This window comes from Anabrus simplex, chromosome 1, assembly GCF_040414725.1.
Source record: "Anabrus simplex isolate iqAnaSimp1 chromosome 1, ASM4041472v1, whole genome shotgun sequence".
Classification (NCBI taxonomy): Eukaryota; Metazoa; Arthropoda; class Insecta; order Orthoptera; family Tettigoniidae; genus Anabrus; species Anabrus simplex.
In genome coordinates, this window is record NC_090265.1 from 432,978,290 (window position 1) to 433,002,531 (window position 24,242).

The 24,242-nt window shown below is 41.5% G+C and overlaps 1 protein-coding gene across 4 annotated transcripts in view; it reads right to left on the bottom strand.

Moving 5' to 3' along the window:
- Positions 1–24,242, bottom strand: part of unc-5 — an 884,332-nt gene that overhangs the window by 170,476 nt on the left and 689,614 nt on the right. The window lies entirely within an intron of this gene.

The window sequence follows — 24,242 nt, forward strand, 5'->3', positions numbered from 1 at the left end:
CTTTGCATTGGATTTAGTCGCATAATAATGGTAGGAATATGCATATACCTCTCTCGCAACATGTCAGAATGGTATTTGGCACCGATTTCAACATCGCAACTCCCAAATTTAGAAATTCAAATGATAGTGACCATAAAATATTATCGGGTGGTATAGCTACATACACTTAAGGAAATGGAAATTGCAACACCATGAAGGCATTGGTCGTTGGTTTTGATTTTCAAGATATGGAACGTTGCCATGTAGGTACGTAAACGATCAAAGTTTCAGACCCACTGGATTGTTGCTACAAGTCTCCCCACGTGATTGGTCGCGGAGGAATCAACTCCAGTATACGGACTCTGGTGTAACGTAGTTTATAACACCCGTCAAACATGCCTCGACGACAGAGAAGGGCACGCTATCAACAACTGTCGCCGTTTGAGAGGACTCGGATTATTGGGCTGTGTGAGGCTGGATTATCGCTAAGGACTGTCGCTGCACGTGTTGGCCGACAGGCACCTACGGTACAACGTGTATGGCAGCAGTGGTCAAATGAAGTTTCCCATACTCGTAGACCTGGCACAGGCCCAGCGCGACAGACAACTGTGAGAGAGGATCGCCGCATCATTCGGATGGCCAGGATGGAACCCCATGCAACAGCAGCGCAAATTCGAGCAGGTGTGGCACGCCACGTTACTCAACAAACAGTTGGTAATCGCCTGCGTGCAGCTGGCTTACGAGCCCGTGTCCCTGCAGAAGGTGTTCCATTAACCCCACAACAGCGACGTGTAAGGCTGGCCTGGTGTCGAGAAAGATCGACGTGGGTCGACGAATGACATAGGGTCGTCTTTAGTGATGAATCGCGCTTCTGTCTTGCCCGCAGTGATCGCCAGAATCGTGTGCGTCGACGTACCGGGGAGAGGGGCCGCCCAGATCTTCTTGTTGAGAGGCACACAGGGCCAACACCAAGCATTAGGGTCTGGGGAGCTATTAGCTTTAATGTGAAATCACAATTAGTGCTTGTTGAGGGCACCATGACTGCTCGACAGTACGTTGATAGGGTACTCAATCCAGTGGTTGTTCCTATGATGGCGAACATTGCTAATGGGATGTTTCAACAGGATAATGCCCGGGTTCACACTGCACGCATCTCCAGAGAAGCTCTCCACAACATCACAGCCTTAGAATGGCCCGCCAGATCCCCGGACCTCAGTCCTATTGAGCATGTGTGGGACATGATGGGTCGACAACTAGCCAACCGTCCTCAGTCACCCACAACTCTGGAACAACTGACCCGTGCAGTGCAGCAAACATGGGCCACAATTCCTCAGGAAGCGACCCAGGGCCTCATTGACTCCGTGCCTCGACGAATTCATTAATGTATTGTAGCTCGTGGTGGGCATATCCTGTATTGATTGTTGTCCAAACTTGCGGTCAGAGGGACCTGAAAGTGTAATCATCGAATTACAACCGAACACTCGTCCTGCATGTTCAATTGCAGCAATGTAGTTTCACTCCTTCTGAGTGTTGTAATTTCCATTTTCTTCAGTGTATTTCTGAATTTCTTCAGCACGCAAAGACAGAACATGGACGATCAAACTCTTCAGTCATTGAGGATTTCATAAACTATTTAAAATAGTACGAAAGCAGTAAACGAGAAATTATCATTTAAGCCATTGAAGTCATGCAAGCTAGGGGTGTTAAATATGGAACATAGGGTAAAATAAATACAACGTCTTAACACATGTATATACATATGCATCCAACAATTGGTCACGAATTTTGCGTCGTGATATATGTTTATTACTTGGAAATTTCATTAATTTTTTATGAATGTATATTGAATATATTAATTAAGATGTGTACGTGCATAATATATTGAATTTACATGGGTGGTAGATCCTCTACATGATTAATTTCAATACATTAAAAGTTATTAATGCATGGCTTATGAATTATAACATTCAATATTATTTAATACGAGCTCATACGAACTAAAATTTACTTCTTGTTCCTTTTCTTCTTTTGTCGCTTTTCCTACACAGTAGCGGAGTCGCGGGTACGAATGGTATCGCATATGCCACACCCGGATACTAGAGATGAACAAAACCTGCTCGACACGCTCGGTCGGCGAGTATATCGAACTTCTACCAGCCAGTCTCGACGCACTTTCTCGCAGGTGAACCACGCGGAACTTAACTGGGGACGTAGAGTATGGTTTAGTCTCGTCTTCATATTGGATTGCACCAAGTAGCATAGGAATCACTAGCGAGGGGAGAGTAGAAAAATTACATTCGGGAGATGGTGGTTCGAATCCCACCGTCGGCAGTCCTGAAGATAGTTTTCCGTGGTTTCCCATGTTCACACCAGGCAAATATTTGGACTCTACCTTAATAAAGGCCTCGGTCGCTACCATCCAAATCCTATCTTTCGAATCATTGCGTCGCCGACGTGACGTTAAACTACTAGAAGAAAAAGGAAGAATAGGAAATATGAGTATAGTCCGAGAGGAATGTACGAAGGCTGTTTATTTCAACTTCCGATGGACTATAAAAGAAAGAGACACAGACATAACAAAATTATTTTATCATTAAAGGTATAGTAGTTACATACTTATTGTTCCACACAATCGACAAAATGGTTTAGGCATTTGTTGTATTGTGACACCAGCTTTCCGATGACCTCTGCAAGTAAGTCTGCGTGCAGCTGTGTGAAGCGACAGAGCGTGCGAAGCGAAGTGAAAGTGAGGCTGTCAATCAGGATTGTTGCCTGTCTCAGGTAATACCAGCGAGCCGGTGAGGTGCAGACAGCACTGTTGTCATGCATTCTAAAATATAATTATCTGTGAAGTGTGTGTACTAACTGGGTCATCCTACATTAAATTAGATTAGTAAAACAGTGTTTTATTTGTAACAATAGCAATGCAATCATCTCAGTTACTCCCGTGACGCTGATCATTCGGCCGAGGATCAGAACAAGTAAAATTTTCACTATATTTCCATATTGATGTTTTTTTTCATGTGGCTTTACGTCGCACCGACAAAGATAGGTCTTATGGCGACGATGGGATAGGAAAGGGCTAGGAGTTGGAAGGAAGCGGCCGTGACCTAAATTAAGGTACAGCCCCAGAATTTACCTGGTGTGAAAATGGGAAACCACGGTAAACCATCTTCAGGGCTGCCGACAGTGGGATTCGAACCCACTATCTCCCGGATGCAAGATCCCAGCTGCGCGCTCCTAACCGCACGGCCAACTCGTCCGGTCATATTGATATTGCGCAAGAGTATTTATTCGTAACGATCGTAGCAGTATACACGTAGGAACATTTACTCGACAGTGTCATATTATGAGAGACCACAGTACAGCCCTTATCTGATTAGAAGACACTTGAGTGGCCACCACCTTGTTTTAATCTGAATGGTATTTCAACTTTCCGAATGATCTACAGTAGGACTTTGAAAGGAGATTAATCCAAATCCATGTATCTGGTTGGGATTTTGTATGACAGACAGACAGACAGACAGACAGACAGACAGACAGACAGACAGACAGACAGACAGACAGACAGACAGACAGACAGACAGACAGACAGACAGAAATTAGTAACATCCAATTCTACTTCTTTTGTTAACTGGAGATATTGGGCTGAAGAGAAGATACATTCTTTATTCTTTCTGGTATGTTTCAAAAACTTGATCTCATTTCTAGGAAAGAGAAAATCGTGTCTCATTCCATGTTCGCTAACCGTAAAATTATGTATGGGTGTTCATCAAGGTGCCATACGAGTTGTCTTAAGAATTTGCAAGCGAAGAGTAGGGAACTCTCTTGGGGGTTCCTGTGACAACGTCACGCACACCCTGTGCTCTATCTACACCACTACACAAGTAACAGGCCTCGTAAGAGCCGACCGAACCTGCCCTGGCCTGGCCGCTATAGAAATGCAAATCGTACGGGCGGCTACAGAGTAGAAGTTGTGTTCGACATGGCCTAAGATCGCGACCTCACCCTCACACGCATAGACAAGAACATTTCTGCCCTTTTCTTCTCCCCTTTTAAAAATAAAATCAGTTCTCGGATTTAATCACTTGCTACCTTTATAATGTTCTTCAAGTTGCACTACAAACATAGGGATGTTTCTCCCCTCTCAATAATATATTTTAACTCAATATTACCACAACAGCGGAGACGCGATCTCTCTACAGAACAGAAGTCCGGCTCCATGGCTAAATGGTTAGCGTGCTGGCCTTTGGCCACAGGGGTCCCGGGTTCGATTCCCGGCAGGGTCGGGAATTTTAACCTTGATTGGTTAATTTCGCCGGCACGGGGGCTGGGTGTATGTGTCGTCTTCATCATCATTTCATCCTCATCATGACACGCAGGTCTCCTACGGGAGTCAAATCAAAAGACCTGCCCTTGGCGAGCCGAACATGTCCTTGGACACTCCCGGCACTAAAAGCCATACGCCATTTCATTTTTTTACAGAACAGAATAGAAATTATAGGATTTTCAAGCCGTACGAGATTTTCTCTCGCTCTTTTCCTTTCTCCTTTTCGGTCTCTTCACTTTCTAAAACACTTTCTGTTTTACTTTGATTTCAATTCCATTTGGTTTGTCCCAAAGGAATACATAGCTGGGAATTATAAGACTACAGTATCTAACCCTATTTTCTCACACCCGCAGGCATCTGTGGAGTGTAAATGCTGGGTGAAAAACGTGAGGGTTCAGTGCACGAAATGGAGGAAATAACGGATAGAGGTTTCCGATATAAATGGTCTTCACATCATCCAAAAATAACGGCAAGACCTGTGTGTTTGATATAAATAAATATACATTTGTTCCTTGGAAGGAGGTGTTAAAGGTTGTTGCATAGCATGACTATACCAACGAGATAATTATTCTGATAACTAAATAGCGGAATTCAGGCACAAGTATATATTTTCCTTAACACATACACTCTTGAGATTAAGTACTTAGGATTGTTATGGCCAATTACTTCTAAATAAAGGTATTTTAGCGCACCTAAAAAGTTTTATTGTTACGTTAGAGTCTCCTTGTAAGTTTTTGGAAAGGTTTTTGCTTAATGCTTTCCGGTTTGTCTACTATTCTTCTTAACAGCCTATATATACTGATACATTCCCTTTCCTGCCATCAGAAATCTAGCAATGAACAACGTAACAGTGAAATAACAGAAGCCCATCCCTTCACATTCAATCTTATAATTTCAACTTGAACCAAAATAGCAAAGGGACGTTTTCTTCCCTATCAGAAACCAGTTCGCCCTTTGACTAGCAAGTATTCAGAATCATCTGTGCGCGTAATTTGAACTGAATAACGCTAAAGTTAACAGATTATAATTTTGAGTGACAAACGCTTTCCCATGGAAAATTTAGGAAAGTGCTTGCCATCTATTGCGAGGCAAACCACGGAAACAATGATGGATAAAAACACCATAAAGGAAACAATGTATTCAATTTGTGTATGGACACCTGAAATGTGTGAAATATGTGTTAGCTTCATTTTAATGTTCACTAAATAGTGGTACCTTGTTATATTAGTGTCATTCTTTAGCAAATTATTATTGCCTATTTTAAACTTTCTAAAACCAAAATAGGGACCAACTCTAGGCAGCTATAATGCCACTTTTAGAGCCCAAAGTTCCCCTGTTTGCTGATAACTATAAACATATAAACTGTAGTTATATTTTATTCGGATTGATTTATGGATTGCTAAATGTACAAAGAAAAGTGGTCCATATGCCTTACCAACGGCATTGATAGATAACAAGGGGTGGTGAGTTTTAGAGTTTTGCAGTCAGAAATTTACCATTTTTTAGCATTTAACAGTCGTGATGTAACGTTTTGAATAGAAATACAGAATTTGAGTTACTTCTGATATACGGTACCGGTACTGCATTTTGGTAACAGGCTATTAATACGAAATAAAAATATATTTTCATATAGGGCCTACTGCAGCTAATAGTAAAATAAAAGGGAATAAATTATAATAAAATTATACATTAACTTTAAACTAATATAGGTTAAAACATAACAAATTTGCACAGTTAACAGATAAGATAATTTTGAGTGACAAACGCTTTCCCATGGAAAATTTAGGAAAGTGCTTGCCATATATTGTGAGACAAACTACGGAAATAATAATAATAATAATAATAATAATAATAATAATAATAATAATAATAATAATAATAATAATAATAATAAATTTACGACATTTTTGAAGGAAATCATACAACATGCCTGAACACTCTGCTCTGTCATTCGAGCTCTCCTATCGCTTACAATTAAATTGTATTTAATGAAATATTTTTCAGTATCTACAGTAATCTTTGTAGGACTCCAAATACATTACACGCCCGCTGGTACAAACTCTTACTTGAGCTTAGCAACCAACAGTATTTTCAGGCCGCGGCCTTAATTAAGCTACAGCCCCAGCATTTGCTTCGTGTGAAAATGGGAAACCACGGATAACCATCTTCACGGCTGCCAACGGCGGAATTCTAACCCACCATCTTCCGAATGCAAGCTCACAGCTACGCGACCCTCAGCACACGGCCAACTCGCTCAGTCCGCTTAAATTTAGTTTTAAGCAACGCGTAATTTAGAAATAACCTAAAATATCGACCATTATTTCCCACTGGTACAACTACATGTTTGGGTTTAAGCTCTATAATATAGATGGAATCGTTAGTACCAATTGTAGATTAACAGACAAAAACTCAAGTGACTGAAGAAAAATAAAAAAAATACATGTGTGAATAACATTTACGTTGTACAAGAAGCGTACATTTAGACTATAGACTGATACCATATAGAATGCTAACTTCCTTCTCGAGACCTGGCATCGACGTAATTAAGGCAACAGAAGCATGTACCACTATGGCTGCGAAACCGATTGAGCAAAATAGGTTCGAAATTCACACATAAACGCATGGTGTTTTTCCTTTTTCCGTCTATTACTGTAAATGTGGCTTCGGAAAACATTGACTTTCCTATGTCAAAAAATCGCTCCTGACACATGCGTTATGACTATAAAGAGCTCTATCCTGTTTTTTTTTCCATGGGTGGGTAACATGTCACTGTACTCGTCACTTTAATACTTCGCGGATGTAGATTAGTAATAATAAATTACACTATGTTCTCTTCCACTACACGAGTTAAAGAATAAGTGCGTTGTGTGGATTTTACACTATGTTCTCTTCCACTACACAAGTTAAAGAATAAGTGCGTTGTGTGGATTTTACACTATGTTCTCTTCCACTACACGAGTTAGAGAATAAGTGTGTTGTGTGGATTTTACACTATGTTCTCTTCCAATACACGAGTTAAAGAATAAGTGCGTTGTGTGGATTTTACACTATGTTCTCTTCCACTACACAAGTTAAAGAATAAGTGCGTTGTGTGGATTTTACACTATGTTCTCTTCCACTACACGAGAGAATAAGTGTGTTGTGTGGATTTTACACTATGTTATCCTCCACTACACGAGAGAATAAGTGTGTTGTGTGGATTTTACACTATGTTATCCTCCACTACACGAGAGAATAAGTGTGTTGTGTGGATTTTACACTATGTTATCCTCCACTACACGAGAGAATAAGTGTGTTGTGTGGATTTCAGGCAGGAGGCAACTTGTGTTATCGTTCCAATAGGGAACAAAGTGCCATGCACGTGTAAGATACAGCTGTGAATGCCTGGAAAATAGAATAGGATTAGAACCATCGATTTTATTTCACAACTCTAACATGCCCGGTGTCTTTCCGCATTAGCAATTAAAACGACACACACTGAGCTCGTAGAAGGAGCTCTAGTAACGCATGCCCCTTCCATCCCATGTCACTGATTCCTAGTTTACAGCGTTAGTGTAGCATTTTACTACACTTTCCACAATCTATTAACTTGATTGGATAACCACTACATGTGCTATAACAGCAAGACTCGTTTTAGGTAAGCGAGGTATAGGTCGCAAGCACAGCAATACCAACTCTCAAGGGTGAAAGTGTTAGATGGGTTGCTTATCTCCAACAATTAAAAGGGGCTTGCGCGCCACTTTGTATAGTACATGCCGAAGAACAGAAATGGCAAACCGGGCACCAGTGGTATCCGAACAACAATCATCTGACTTCACGTCGGTTCCTCTACCAATTGAGATATGGTCGCTTAAGTCATATTTGTTCTGTTGTATAGTACCTGAGCTACAGGTTTACTGCACAGCTACAGGCACTACTGCCAGAACAACAAAACAAATATGACCTAGGCGACCATAGTTCAATTGGTAGAGTACTCGACGCGAAATCGGAACGTTGTGTGTTTTGATCTCGCTGGTGTTCTCATGGCCATGTTTGTTCGATACTTAACATATCTTCGGCATGTAGTATATGTACTTGATACGATGATACGACCAATAAACTGAAAGTGCATTTCAAGTAGGTATAACGCAGTCGTAAAAACTAAATATTCACTTGTAGTAGTAGCTGTACTGAGCACATAGAGTGTGATATGTATTATTATTTTTTTAAATTTTTTTTTTTACAGTTCATAGAGTGTAAATTTTGGCTTAGGTTGGACATTGTTATTTTCTCTTTAACGGATCAAATAGGTATTCTTACTGTAGATCTGAGAAATAACAATAAATAAATTAATAAATAAATAGTAGCTGTACTGTCGGCAGATTGAGCAGATGCCTACAATGTTCCTGCTTAGTGTAATTTGAATGCTTGCAGTTTCACGATGGGCTTAAAAGCACTTTGACTAACTTAATCAGTTTAAGAACGGCACATAACTTGTGAAATGACGGCCAAAACAATCACTGAACGCGTTGATCGAACAACAGGTGAGTGCTCTACAGTCTCCCAATGGGCTTGGAATTGCTTTGGCTAATTTGATCATATTAGAAACGGCATATATCACAAGGCCAAAATAGTCACTGAACGTGTGTATCAAACAACATAAGGTAAGCTAACAGCAGGCAGAAATACTGGCTGAGAGAAGCAGAGGACAGGCATGAAGACAAGATAGGTGCAATGTACCCCCATCCTGTGAGGTAAAACAAACAGGTGAACTACTCGACTGTCATGCAAGTAAGCAGTGTCTCTGAGGAAGACAAGGCGAGGCTGGACTTACCGTCAGTGGATCCTCCTAGGTAGCGGCATAAAGGAAGAGAAGCAAAACAAATGAAGCTCACACAATAAGCACATCATCTAGTTAACAGGGAGACAGGAAGGAGGCGCACACCGTAATTAGTCAAGCGGTACAAGGTGCACACAAAGTACGGTACTCATTAGCATATAAATCACAAGTGCCAACACAGCTTAAGTTTGAAGCACCTATCAGCACCGCACACCACACATCACATCAAATCTAATACATACGACCTGTGCCAAGTAATTAACAGCACCATCTTGGAACACAGCTTTACGAAGCACAAGCACAGCTGCCCCCAAAACGCAGATTAATTTTTTAAATATTCAAGTTTTTCAGAGGGAATGATAAAATTCATGAACTTTAAGAGAAGGCGTCAATATCTATGGTTATATCTAAAGATGCATTTTATGTTTGGAATGGATAATGTGCTTCCAGCGACATACATACATACATACATACATACATACATACATAAAGTCGCTCAAAGACAGAATGAGCGCATGGTATGGTGTAAATTCATCGCAGGTATACTTGAAAAATCTGAATCTACGGTATAGCCACAGTGCTTGTTATGGGAATCCACAGGGTTTGTATCTACATGGGAGGTGAGTTATATTTTGGTAATTAAAATTAAATATTAAATGCCGGTAACAAAGAATACCATGCTCTCATTCTTATTTTGAAATAAATAAATAAATAAATAAATAAATAAATAAATAAATAAATATGCAGACATACATATACGGGTTGAATACTGAGCTACACGAGGTTAGGGATGATTCTGCCTCACAAAGAGCTACATCAGTGCATTTCTCCTCAGGCTTTTTAAAACTCATTTGAGCCAATAGCTACATAAGTTCACATTTATAACTCCGAGGCAACCTTTCTCATCCGAGGTCTAATTAATTATAACCATATTCAACAGTACTGACAGTGCAGTAACTCTAGATGTCAGACAGGAATCATGTAAACACAAATGACACTATGCTCTGAAGAACTCAAACTGAAACAATGTTGGGAACAACAACCACCATCTCTTTTCTAAAAGGGATTATATTAAAATAGTCCTGTAGTGTTGTACTCTCCGACAGAAAGTTTCGAATTCACGCACTATTAAGCATCCCTGTTGAAGATATTCATGATTTCGTAAGAAATTATAGCAGCTTTCTTCCTTTTTCTCTCTTTTCTTATAGACTTCTTGGCTTTCTGGTTGTTGGCTGGTTATTCCTGTAAGAAAGGCATGTTTTTTTTCTTTTGTTGAGCCTATATTTGTATGTGTATTTGTTTGCGTGTAGGAGGAGGGGCACTTCTACACTATACAATCAAATGTAGCCATTCACTATCGAACAACCCTAAAGGGACAGAATGCTTTCAATTCTTTTTGTTATTATATTTGTAATCGACATAACGTACGGTTACCTTCCGTATAATTATTTGACCTTTCAATTTTAATTGAGGAATTTGCATGCATGGATATTTTAGAGATTTACTTTCCAAACCAAGCGCCTGACAAGCACTTAGCAATTTTCGTGGCTCTGTTTCTGACATACACACCATGGACACGAAGATGATGACGATGATGGTGGTGAAGATAGCTATTGCATAGAGTCAAACATCGAAGTCATCGGCTCTGTTACACACAAAGATTAAAGCATCGCCCCTGCTAAACACTGCAGAAGGTATCAATTTACAAAGTGTTACTTAATTTTTGATATTAAATGCTGCATAATACCGTAAAATATTTTCAAACCGTTTGTAAGACAAGTAACTCGTTTATCCAGCACGTTCAATCATCCATCTTCTCATGAAGAGCTAAAATACCACTACTGAATGATCCTTCAGTCTGGATTTTTTTTTCAATTGGCTTTACGTCGCATCGACACAGATAGGTCTTATGACGACGATGGGGCCGGAAAGGGCTAGGATTGGAGTGGAAGTGGCCACAGTTATAATTCAGGTACAGCCCCAGCATTTTCCTGGTGTGAAAATGGGAAACCACGGAAAACCATCTTCAGGGCTGCCGACGGTGCGATTTGAACCTACTATCTCCCGAATGTGTGTTGATAATTTTAGGCGAGTGTTTGCAGTGTTTTCAAATGCATTCCTTGAATTGTTCCTTAATATTTAAAAGAAGATTTTTACAACGCTTCGTGATGTGTTAACTACTTCCAGCTCAAATACTCATCATCTTCCTGGCCTTTCTTCAACTATTTGGTTTCGGCACTCTATGTGGATTCAGCCCAGATTTTCGGCCGGATGCCTTCCTAACTTCAACGCCATGGGGAGGGATGAATTCACTACTGTGTGTTTCTGCGGTGGTTGATATTGTGATGTGTTGTATGTAAATGAAGATGTGTATTAAGGCGAATACAAGCCCAGCCCCAGATATAGGGGAATTAATCAGAAGTGGTTAAAATCTCCAGGCCGGCCGGGAATCGAACCTGACGTCCTCTGAACCGAAAGACACTGCACTGGCCATTCAGCCAAAGAACTGAGCTACTTACATATCCAAATATGAATGTTTATGTACATGTTTCAGACAAAATATCACATTTTACAAACAAATTAGACAAAGCACATTTCTCTATCAGCACACACAACAACCAGGTGGCAGCCAAGTCTTCCGATAGTTACGGCAACGAATCAGGAAAAACGAATACATTCATTTTATGGGAAGTTCTCGGGTTTAAAGCGACCTTCCTGCGATAACCTGTTTGGAAATATCTTACCTTAGAATAAATTATACATTCGGGAGGCAGTAGAGATGTCAGTTCGGCTGAGGTAAGCAAGAACTCTAACTAGTGTGAGATATGGCTCTTCAGTAAGAGCTACTAACACCAAGGAGGATGTACCTCGCACTCTCTCTCTCTCTCTCTCTCTCTCTCTCTCTCTTTGTATTAATCTACATGCTGGAGGAGTTATTTTAACAGTGTCCAATGTATATAATTTACATAAAACACAAATAAAAGGGACAAGTCGGACGATAAATGCACGTGTTGACAACACGCATTTTTTAACATTTTGTCGGGCACACACAACGGTGGAGCCGGATCCCTGAACCTCTCGAGCTTGTGGATGGTAAACAAGTCATTTTCTGTCCATATATCACACACGCTCTTTAGTATGCATGGCGACACGCCTGTCGCGATGCGTGGCCCACGGCTTAACCACTCGTGACGTCACACAAAGTGCATTCTGGGGTTTCTATTAGGCATTTCGTCTTGAATGTATCAAATGTAACCTGCCTCAGATAATTTTCTTAGTTTCGTACCTGCATTATGGAGATGATCGGCTCGAATTCTAGTGCCATCAGGCCTGAAGATGGTTGTCAATAGTTTTCAATTTTCACACCGCATAAATGCATCGACTGTACATTAATTAAGGCCACGGGTGTTACATGTGACGCCAAATGGTAACTGACACAATTAGTGTGTTCCCCAGCAGCCGTGTTTTAGTTAAGGATATTCTCTCCGACCTGATATTGTAAGTACGGTTTAAACAACAGAACATAATCATCATCATCATCATCATCATCATATTATTATTATTATTATTATTATTATTATTATTATTATTATTATTATTATTATTATTATTATTATTATTATTATTATTATTAGAGGATCCGTGCGCTGCTCAGTGACATTCGTCATAAATAAGTCAGATAACGTGTCTTGATATAAAATCCCACCATGTGCTGCCTGGATACTATTTTGAAGGTTTACTTTTAGGATTTGTATTACCTGTTAATTATGTGTGAAGTGAATTTGCTTAGATGTCCTTATTGTGACGACGAATAATATTTTACGAACTTTTTGTTTTGTTTTATAATTTGTTTGATGTCCTTACTGTGACGACGAATGATATTTTACGAACTTTTTGTTTTATTTTATAATTTATTTAGAGGTCCTTATTGTGACGACGAATGATATTTTACGAACGTTATTTTATAATTTATTTAGAGGTCCTTATTGTGACGACGAATTATATATTACGAAATTTTTCTTTTGTTTTATAATTTAAATGTCCTTATTGTGACGACGAATGATATTTTACGAACTTTTTGTTTTATAATTTGTTTTACGTTGCACTGACACATTTAGGTCTATGACGACGACGGAATAGCAAACGGCTAGCAGTGGGATGGAAGCGACCGTGATCTTAGTTAAAGGACACCCCCAAAATTAGCCTGGTGTGAAAATGGAAAACCAAGGTAAACCATCTTCAGGGCTGCTTACGGTGGGATTCGAACCCACTATCTTCCGAATGCAAGCTCAAAGCTGCGCGACCGTAACCGTACGACGAACTTGCTCTGAAACTGGTTTTGTCAAATCGTTAGTGATTGTTATACGGAACTATGACATTTGATCAACGATTTATTTCTTCTGACATCCTAAGTGATTGTTGTTCTGCAGTATTAACTGAGTTGTAAAAGGAGCCATAAGTATAATTCTAGCATTCGGCTGGAAATGTCATGGGAAATACACGAAAAAACACATCGAGCGTGACCCAGAGTAGGATTTTAACACAGTCCTTTTGGTGGTGAGGCAGAGGGCTCCTCTTTCATTAAATCTATATTTGATGAGTAGGAATTCAAACCCAGGACATCTGGCTGGGAATATGCTTAGGACGTAGACCTGTGATACAAGGACTACTTCGTACCATTTCAATTTTACACTTGTGTTGTGAATTTGATTTACCCAGTGACTGGAGCCCAGCACTTGGGATGTCTGATATTAAAAACTGTTATCATCTTGCGATGCAGGCGAGGGTTAATTCTAATGAAAACTCGACTGTTCGTTTATCGACTTATTGACACATTGCTCTCCATCATGCGATTAGCACCAGCCTGGCGAAAGAACACACCCTTTAGCTTTCACGCACTCTTTCATATTGACTACGCCCATTTTTAACGTTCTCCGTCTTCCGCCACGTGTTTCAAAGCCTATTATTCATATTTCTACGGTGGCTCTTTATCTGTAGTGAAGCAGTCAGGTTAGCAGCACAAGTCTACCCAACCGGCAGCAAATGCTATTTAAATTTGGCTCTCAGCCAACCTAAAAAAAAAAAAGAAAGTAGTCTCCTTTCTTTCCTCTCCCTATGTATCCCAGCCATTTTCTCGTCGTGCACTCTCTTCTTTTCTCCTTCAGGACCCCATTTCCGGTTCCAGAACTGCTGGCGTTGTTGCTACTCTCATTCCAAGGTTAACCAGGCGCCTTGCCGTGACATTGCTACGGATATCCGCGCAAGAAGAACATCGCCTAAATAATAGATGTATATAAACACAGGTAGAACTGGTGGGGCAAGTGCTAAGGGGTATGCATTACTAAGACACTTCTGGCTCACCCTAAATCTCCCATTCGTTTGAAACGAATGACTAGAGGTACAAAGGCAGTGTATGTCACTAGGAGAAGGTAAATAATGTGAGGTAAGAACCCATTTTTCGAGGCTCTCGGGCTGGTGGTGGAAGCTTAGAAAAGACTAATTAAAATATGGAAATAAAAAACGTCTCGCTTCTCTCACGGTCTTTATCTCTGTGATGATTCAATGGAGCACTTCTTAAAACAGTCTGTCAGCTCAAATGTCTCCTTAATTGCGTTACAAGTAATTGACATAAATAAGAGAAGTATCTACTGTTAACACAACGACGGTCGGATGGAAAGAAACGTTTTTCCTATTTCCAGACTGAAGTAAACGTTAACGACTTTCATAGTATGTGTTTTTTGTATTGTAATGTGGCTATTGGGAATTCTGTGGTCATCAGTCCGTTGCAGTGTTGTGTAACCGTTGTTTTGGTGGTGGTAATTGTTTTAAGAGGTAATACAACAAGATAACCATGTTCCCCTGACACTGATAAAGAAATTGAAGAAGCCTGAAAGTATCATAGAAAGAGAGGATGGGAATGAAGGGTGCGAGATTCAAAAACATTTTAGGCCTCACAACCTTAAACCATCGGAATCGGAAGAGAACAAGGGTCGTCCAAGCGAGGTCAGACAAGAGATATTAAAAAAAGTGAGGAATCTGGCACAGGTGGGAGCAATGGCAGTTTCAGCTAGGGGCCTCGTAGTAGCCTACCCACGTCGCCAAATCGAGAGTCACCGGGGTTACCCTTCTTTAGTCATCTTTTACGACAGGCAGTATAGTTTATTCCCCCACCCACAGGGGTGCAACCGCAGTTTTAGTTTTTTCATGTGTAGTATAGTATCGAGTGTTGATAAAATTATGATGTTATTGGTTTTATCCCACCAACTACCTTTACATACCACCGTACTGAGCTGTTGGAACCAGTCAACTTGAGTTCAGAAGGCTGGTGCTCTACCGTCTGAGCGACTTAGCCTGGCATTACAACTCACGTGTAAAAGTTTACCTATTTTAGGTTAGGTTAGTTAACTGAGCTACCATGGGACTTAATGTCATGAAACATGATGACGCTTTCTTGAATGGATGTGGTGAAAACTTCAACTTGGTTGTGCAATGTCAACGTCGGGATCCGAGCACAGAAGCTTCCAAGTTGCAGTAAAATATTTATAGTTACTGTATCATTTATGGATTTGAGAAATTATAACCAAGTGTTCTAGTGGTTGAGGGGCTGCCTGGCCGAGGCGGTAAAGGCGTGCTCGGTTCCCCCGGAAGGACGTGGGTTCGAATCCCCGTCAGGAAGTCGTAAAATTTAGGAAACGAGATTTCCACTTCCGGAGGTGCATATGGCCCTGAGGTTCACTCAGCCTACACCAAAAATGAGTACCAGGTTAATTCCTGGGGGCAAAGGCGGCCGGGCGTAGAGCTAATCACTCTACCCCATCACGCGCCGAGGTTAACAATGGTGGAAGCCTTTACCTTCCACTCCTCCAAGGGCCTTCGTGGCCTGTAGGGAGGTGACTTTGCTTTGGTTTGCTATGCTTTGTTCTAGTGGTTGAAAAAGAATAGGAGTACTTTGAATGAAGCTGAGAATATGAATCATCTTTGGTGGAGGTGTCATGTGAGCCGGATGGAGGGAAAGAGGTGAATGAGTACTGGACTCGCTATGTGGGTAATGGAAACAGAGGTATTACTAGAAGACGATAATGTAGTCTGTATGCAATTATTTCGGATTGGAAGCTTTATAGCATAATGTAAGTCAATTTGTATAATTGACTACTACTATTGTTATTGGTTCAATGACGCTTTAACTACTTTTACGGTTTCCGGAGACACCGAAATTTGATAATTATGCCCCATACGAGTTCCTTTGTCCGCCCCTGTGATGTAGTGGTTAATGTGATTAGCTGCCACCCCCGCAAAGCCACGAAATTTGAAAAGGGTACGAGGGTTGGAACGGGGTACACTCAGCCTCGGGAGGTCAACTGAGTAGAGGGGGTCTCGATTTCCCCCTCAGCCATCCTGGAAGTAGTTATTTATTGTTTCCCACTTTTCCTCCGGGTAAATTCCGCGATGGTACCTAACTTAAGGCCACGGCCGCTTCCTTCCTTCATTCTCGTCTATCTCTTCCCATCCTCCCATCCCCACCACAAGGGCTCCGTTCAGCATGGCAGGTTAAGCCGCCTTGGCGAGGTACTGGTCCTCTTCCATAGTTGTATCCACCCGACCCAAAGTCTCGCGCTCCAAGACACTGCCCTCGAGGCAGGAGAGGTGAGATCCCTCGCTGAATCCGAGGGATAACCCAACCCAGGAGGGTAAATGGATTAAGAAAGAAAAAAAGAAAGGTGTTAGGCCTACTTTACATAGCCAGTAAATCTACCGGCACGAGGCTGGCGAATTTGAGCACCTTCAAATACCACCGGACTGGGCTATGATCGAAACCACCAACTTGGGCTCAGAAAGTCAGCGCTCTGAATCTGAGTCAATCAGCCAGCTGTGTATTTATTTATTTATTTATTTAATTGGAATACTGTATTTGATATGTTCATGGTCCTTATCGATCATGTTACAATTTGAGATTTATCGCATTACATTCCTCATAACTGTCAACATTCCGCCAGTTTCTAGACTAGTAATTATCAAGGCTATTCGATAGTCTCTACACAGTCAAACTGCCTGCATATTATTTATCTCGTACTGGATACTCCTAACTTTATTGTTCATACTATGCTCTCCCGTTGTACCACTAAACCATTGCTGTTTAATGAGGTGCGTAGCGCAGTTAGTTGAATGCTTGCCTTTCGTGTTCAAGGTTGTGGTATCGAAACCGGATAGCGTCGGTTAGCAATTCAGAGTGTTGAAATGCATCCAGAGTGAACACCGCCACTTAAAATCACGTAAAACGCCATGGACTGACTTACAGGTAATAAACTTTCAATGTAAACAACAAATGGAGAGAATGTTAGGAAGATCATCCCCCTCATAATACACACCTCATTAACGACCCTGCTGGAAAAGTTGAGCACTTCGCCAATAATGAATTAAAGTAAGTCGGTCATTAAATCATGGGAATTTAAAGGTAGTACGCTATCTCCTGCGACATTGGCACAGAAGAACAAACGATAACACGCACTGTGGAGAACTACGCACTTAGAGGTTTTGGAGAGAATCTTCTCAGCACAAGTCTGGTTATCAAATGTGGATATTTGTTGTTTAACTTTATGTATTTGTTGTTCATGTTTTGTATGTAAATTTGTCAAGTGATACAACAAAATAATAATCACTATTGTATACTATACGTTTCCGTCACTTGGGTTAGTTTGGTAGATCCTCACTGGGCAAGCTCTTCTTTCAGCTCTTAAATTTTGCTTTACGTGATACGCATACTGTTACTTTCAAATGTCCGGCTTCATGGCTAAATGGTTAGCGTGCTGGCCTTTGGTCACAGGGGTCCCGGATTCGATTCCCGGCAGGGTCGGGAATTTTAACCTTAATTGGTTAATTTCGCTGGCACGGGGGCTGTGTGTATGCGTCTTCTTCGTCATAATTTCATCCTCACCACGGCATGCAGGTCGCCTACGGGAGTCAAATCAAAAGACCTGCATCTGGCGAGCCGAACATGTCCTCGGACACTCCCGGCACTAAAAGCCATACGCCATTTCATTACTTTCAAATGTACACATGGCATCAAGCAGAAGAACGTTCTCAAATACAAATAATTAGAGTTGCGATTATTTTGTTATTTTCTGTGTTCAAGATTAATTATTGGACATACCGTATATCTTCTTGCCTGAGAGATGTGTGTCAAGAATGGCGGTTCTTGTCCAGTGTGTAATAGAAACTTGATGTTGAATATGTCTCGCTAGAAAATGTCTAAGTTTGTCTCTTCCCCAAATCTTCAGTTAGAGAGCAAAGAGCCGGAAGGCCCAAGACGGATGGATGGAGCTGACGGGAGCGCTAGACTGGCCTCCGCTCTTCCGCCAGCATCCATCACTAGCGGTCGGCTTCCGGTTCTTGCCCCTGCTTCCTGACTTTACCAGGCCTCCGGGCGAGCCCCATCCACACTCCGCAACTAATCCGGTTGTGGTGCGTTATTACTCTCTCACGGAGCTTACGGTCAGGTAGTAGCGGTCATATGGAATAAATACCATTAGCAGCATTTTACAGTTTTACGTCGTCATAAATTACTGTAATCGCAAGATGTTAGGCAGTAATACGGAGTGCCTGCAGAATTCATTACGTTTTCATGACCTAATTAGTTGAAATCATGACTTGTTTGACGATAACCAAGTGGTTACCACTTCAGACACTGGTGGACGTTAGTTATGCAGGCAGGCAGTTAGTTTCGAAGGCAGTGGATTCGATACCGTTCTTGTTGGTGACATTTAAAGGTGTTTGAATGCAGCAAATTCAAATCATTGGCCTCGGACACGTTAAAGAACTCCAACGCTCCACGGCCTGTGAAGAATTAAGTTATATTGGCCATTAAATAATAATAATAATAATAATAATAATAATAATAATAATAATAATAATAATAATAATAATAATAATAATAATAATACCTCGAGCTCGAAGTTTGAACCCTCCAAATCATGGTAATAATTATGAAATTAATTAACGTCCCACTAACTACATTCACGGTTTTCGGAGACCCCGCTGTGCCGGAATTTAGTCCCACAGGAATTATTTTACGTTCCAGTAAATCTACCGGCACGACGCTAACGTATTTGAGCACCTTCAAATCCCCCTGGACTGAGCCAGGATCGAAACCTGCCAAATTAGGGTCAGAAAGCCAGCGCCTCAACCGTCTGAGCCACTCAGCCAGACTCGGCGTGAGTAGGACAATAAATGAATAGATACTACAATCTACGTACCACTATTGTACTGTATATGCTAGGTTCACCTTCTACGCTCAAGGTAGCGGGATTGAATCTGGGCGTTAAAGATCGAGGTAGGTAGTCGTTCATTTCTTTTCCAAAATTCGTGATCTCCTGACTACTGGATGATTGATTCAGTGTGTCTGTTCATACACTGGTTCAGGAAGCAGTCCAAGATCCTATAGTGCAAACAATAAGATCAATTGATATTTGTTGGTAATCTCCTTTGTTTGTTTCTGCTTTGTTCCCCCATTTTTATACATTGGTAGGCCCTATCTCTCCATCTCTATCTTTATTATATTCTTCTTTGTTTTTATTAACGCCAGGTTGAGTGCCTCAGAATGAATCGAAGTTGATGGGTTCGAACCCGGGTCAGTCTGCTGATATTTGAGAATGCTCTGCTGTTGCAGCTTCTTCTTCTGACAAATGTTTGCTTGTTCGCAAACAACACGCTCTTCACCTGTGGGTGCAATTTCTGATATGGTAAAGTAATCCATCAACAATTTCACAATTACCGCCCGTCTCCTTGTTGAGGGCGTCCGTACTGTATAAACTTACTCTGTAAACCAACTTCCATAGCACACAGGTAATGTGATCTACTCTAGCGGACAGCACAAATCTGTCTCGTGAGTTATGACTACTGCGCTACACCGCCTCACCTATTCCTCACTCTCCTGTCCACACCACTGCACCATAGCAACTAAATCTTAGGAAGGAGTTTATGTTTGCGATCATTAACAAGAAGAAAATATACTTTTTCTATTCTCCAAAACAACTGTCGCGACCCTTCCTTGCGAGTTGTCCTGGTTGCTGCACAAGTCTTTAAATAAATAAATAAATAAATAAATAAATAAATAAATAAATAAATGCTCCCCCGAAAAGATTGCCAACATTAATAACATACCACATCTGACACCCAACTCAACAGTAACTTCTTATTCGTATGCTCTTTTCCGTACTTAGTGGAGTGGTGAGGTGGAAAAGGCACTCCACGTGTCATCAGAGACCAACCTTGGCACATTTACATTCTTCTGGCTTCATTTACGCTAACTGATGACCTAAGTGACATGGCGTAATGCCTTTGTACAGTGCATGTTTAACGGGAGGTGTGCGTAACACACACACTTGCTGTGCTTCGCGCAAGGCTGCTGGTGAACACAGGACAACACAAGGGACCGTCGGCCACTATTGTCATGGTAACGTGTAAAGACGAGGTTACATCCTGGAGTATGTACTTGGACATTATGTAGTCCGGGAGAAGGTAAAATGTGAACAGCGTGATCCCGTGGCTTAGAACTTGGACGCCAGATTATTGCCTCATAAAGTGAATCCTCCAATGGATAGCTTACTACAGAGCTGTGTAGGATCCACTAAATAATGTAGGAGGATTTATAAAACAATGTGCTGGTGCAAAATTGTCCGTGACAGGAAGTATTTTATGTGTGAGATTAATATTGAAGAGCCACTCCATTATAAAGCAACATAAAACTTCAGGAAAAGTCCAACGAGACTGTGCTGGGGTCACGGCAGAAAGTTTGACCCACAGTATGTACCGCGTGTTATGTACTGTCGAACTAAAATACTTGGACAATACGGGTGTGAAATTTTAATGCTGACATTTCGTTTCTTAATTATAAATACATTTACAATCTTCATAGCAAGGTAAATCATACTAGACTGATCAATATCCACATATGAAATGCCAAACCCCATGGCGCAAGAGCCCCGAAGGATCATGGTCCACCAAGACATGGCAGCTCAGCCCGAAGACCTGCAGATTATGAGCTGCCGTGTGGTCAGCACGACGAATCCTTTCGTCCGTTATTCTTGGCTTCCTAGACGGGGTTGCCATCTTACCGTCAGATAGCTCCTTCAATTGTAAACAGGTATGCTGAGTGGGCCTCGAAACAGCCCTCAGATAATGGTAAAAATCCCTGATCTGGCCGGGAATTGAACCCGGAGTTCCGGGTAAAGGCAAGCACGCTACCCCTACACCGAAAGGCCGGCAATATCCACATTTATGAGTTCCAGTCATTTTCCACCACTGGGGCAATAGATGTACTCGGCTGGAACTAAAGCAGCGCTGAACATGTCTTACGACAGTCACCTTTCATTTGAGACGCTCTCAACAAGCCTTCGGGCACTCGACATACGCGAGTTCTGACATGCCGCTCTATTCTCTCGAATGCGTTTGCAACAAGTCTGAAGCTATTTTTTGTCCATATATAGAGAAATTTTACGAAAAATACAACATTCTCGCAATTCTTCGCATCACAATGTTCTCAAATGTTCTCTATTTCATTCGTTTTTGCCGTATAATAGTAGGACTCACCCAGGAAAATCAAATAATGAAACCTCTTGTCACGTACTACCACGCCGGAGTCTAGAGGTAGACGGGTGCCACGGCGATTTTAGTACCTTAAGATGGCAGGCCTACTGCATCACCCGGTAACATCATTCTGAGATCACCGGGCGAGTTGGCCGTGCGGTTAGTGGCGCGCAGCTGTGAGCTCGCATCCGGGAGATAGTGGGTTCGAACCCCACAGCCGGCAGCCCTGAAGATGGTTTTCTGTGCTTTTCCATTTTCACACCAGGCAAATGCTGGGGCTGTACCTCAATTAAGGCCACGACCGCTTCCTTCCCATTCCTAGGCCTTTCCTATCATCGCCATAAGACCTACCTGTGTCGGTGCGACGTAAAGCAAAAAAGAAAAAAATCTGAGATCAGAAGCTTGCATCCGGGAGATAGTGGGTTCGAACCCCACTGCCGGCAGCCCTGAAGATGGTTCATTCGTCCTTCCTCTTTACAGGAAGTCGCACGTGTCTACTTAGATTTCTTGTTTTACAATTGGCTTAACATCGCACCGATACAGATAGGTCTTATGGCGACGATGATGATTGGATATGGAAGGGCCGTGACCTTAACAAGGTACAGCCCCAACATTTGCCTGGTGTGAAAATGGGAAACGACAGAAAATCATCTTCAGGGTTCGAACCCACTATCTTCCGAATGCAAGCTCACAGCTGCGTGACCCTGACCGCATGGCCAACTCGCTCGGTTAGAAATGATTTCGACTTTAAAACTTCCATACGTTTGTAACGCTCATCGGCCGTTCCGAAACTACAGACATCAAAATGAACGATGTCCAATCGCTGTTCCATGGACAATATATAGATGCATAATTTACTCTAAGTGCGTCCTTATGTCATACATGGGCATTTGCTGGTTTGCGAACCACAGGTTGTTCATGAACCTCACGCTAACTACAAGAGATGGTACTGCGGGATGCCAGTCCTCATTCGCCGATCACTCTCTGAAATAGTGGAGAGCTGGGCGCCCGCTGACACTAGCCCAATGCGAGCGGACTAGATTGACGTAAATGCGGGCAGCTTACGTGCCACACGTACGTCACAGTCAAACGAAAAAGGGAACACATTCGATACGGTGCAAGAGGAGTGACGTTTCGATTGTTAGTAGGAAGCCCTTCTTACACCATTTTCAACGAAAAGAACGAAGAACGAGTGCATATGCTAATAATAATAATAATAATAATAATAATAATAATAATAATAATAATAATAATAATAATAATAATGTTTCAACGAGTAGGTCAAAGAATAGAAAGGAAATGGAATGTATCAAACCTGTATCGTGTTTGATTTTTATATTCGATATTAAAAGACAGTGTTTTAGTTTCTCGTAAATACACTATCAAAGAAAACTGACAAGTTATAATATTTGTTACATATTGCAGTAACTGAAAGAGAGAATTAGTGCATGGTATTGCATGTTCGTGAATAAAATGTGTCTGCGAGAAACTTACACAACACCATGAACTCATTCGTTTCTTGTTTTGAGCGACTGTGCAAAGATACAGGGTTGAAGCGTACAAGATACGATTTACAGTTTTCTTGGATGAGAATGCCAGAATTTCCACTGTGGAAAGTGAAATGAAATACTCGTGTAGCCTCCGGAGAGGCCTGGTGCAGGTCTTTTAATTTGACGCCCGTAGGCGACCTGAACGTCTTGATTAGGATGAAATGATAAAAACGGCACATACACCCAGTCCCCGTGAAGGGTAATTAACCAATTATGGATAAAATTCCCCACCCTGCCGGGAATCGAATCCGGGACCCCTGTGACAAAAGGCCAGCACGCTAACCACTTAGCCATGGAGTCGGACACTGAGGAAAGTAAAAATTCCTGTTATCCATTCAGTAAGATGTAATGAATACTGTAATTTAATGTATGCTTGATTCTGCGCAGTGTTTTGTAACTTTCCCTCTTCCTTGGGTTTCTAAAATAGTATTTAAAACTTACTTTCAACCACTTTTATTCGATCATACCTTACAACACTATCATGCCAATTAGGGTATTTCTACTTTATACCTTTTAGATATACAGTAACAGACTGCCCACATAGTAACCATTTTGGACGGTCCACTGCTAGCACAAGAAAAAGAAAATACTGTTCTTCACATTGACTCTCTGAGAGGCCCACTCTTTATCATCAGTTTCTGCCTCCGGTTCGAACTCGAGCATCACCGCAATGATCGAGTCTCACTGGCAGACCATCACCCAGCAATGACTTTCACGGCCTGCGAGCTAACCACGTCACTGTGGGTCAAGTACACTATATACACATACTGGTCACCCGCCCGCCCACAGGAAGGAGAGCCCAGCGTGTGCAAGCCTGGTACAGTGCAACTGTAAAAGAATGGAATTAAAAGTAAAAATCATGTCATTTATTATTTGATTACACAATTCCAAGTGCATATACACTGTAATCAGTATTTGTCTAAGAATCAGCAACCGGTTGTTCCTCCATCTACCGGGATGGTTATGAAGTGGCTCGGGGGTT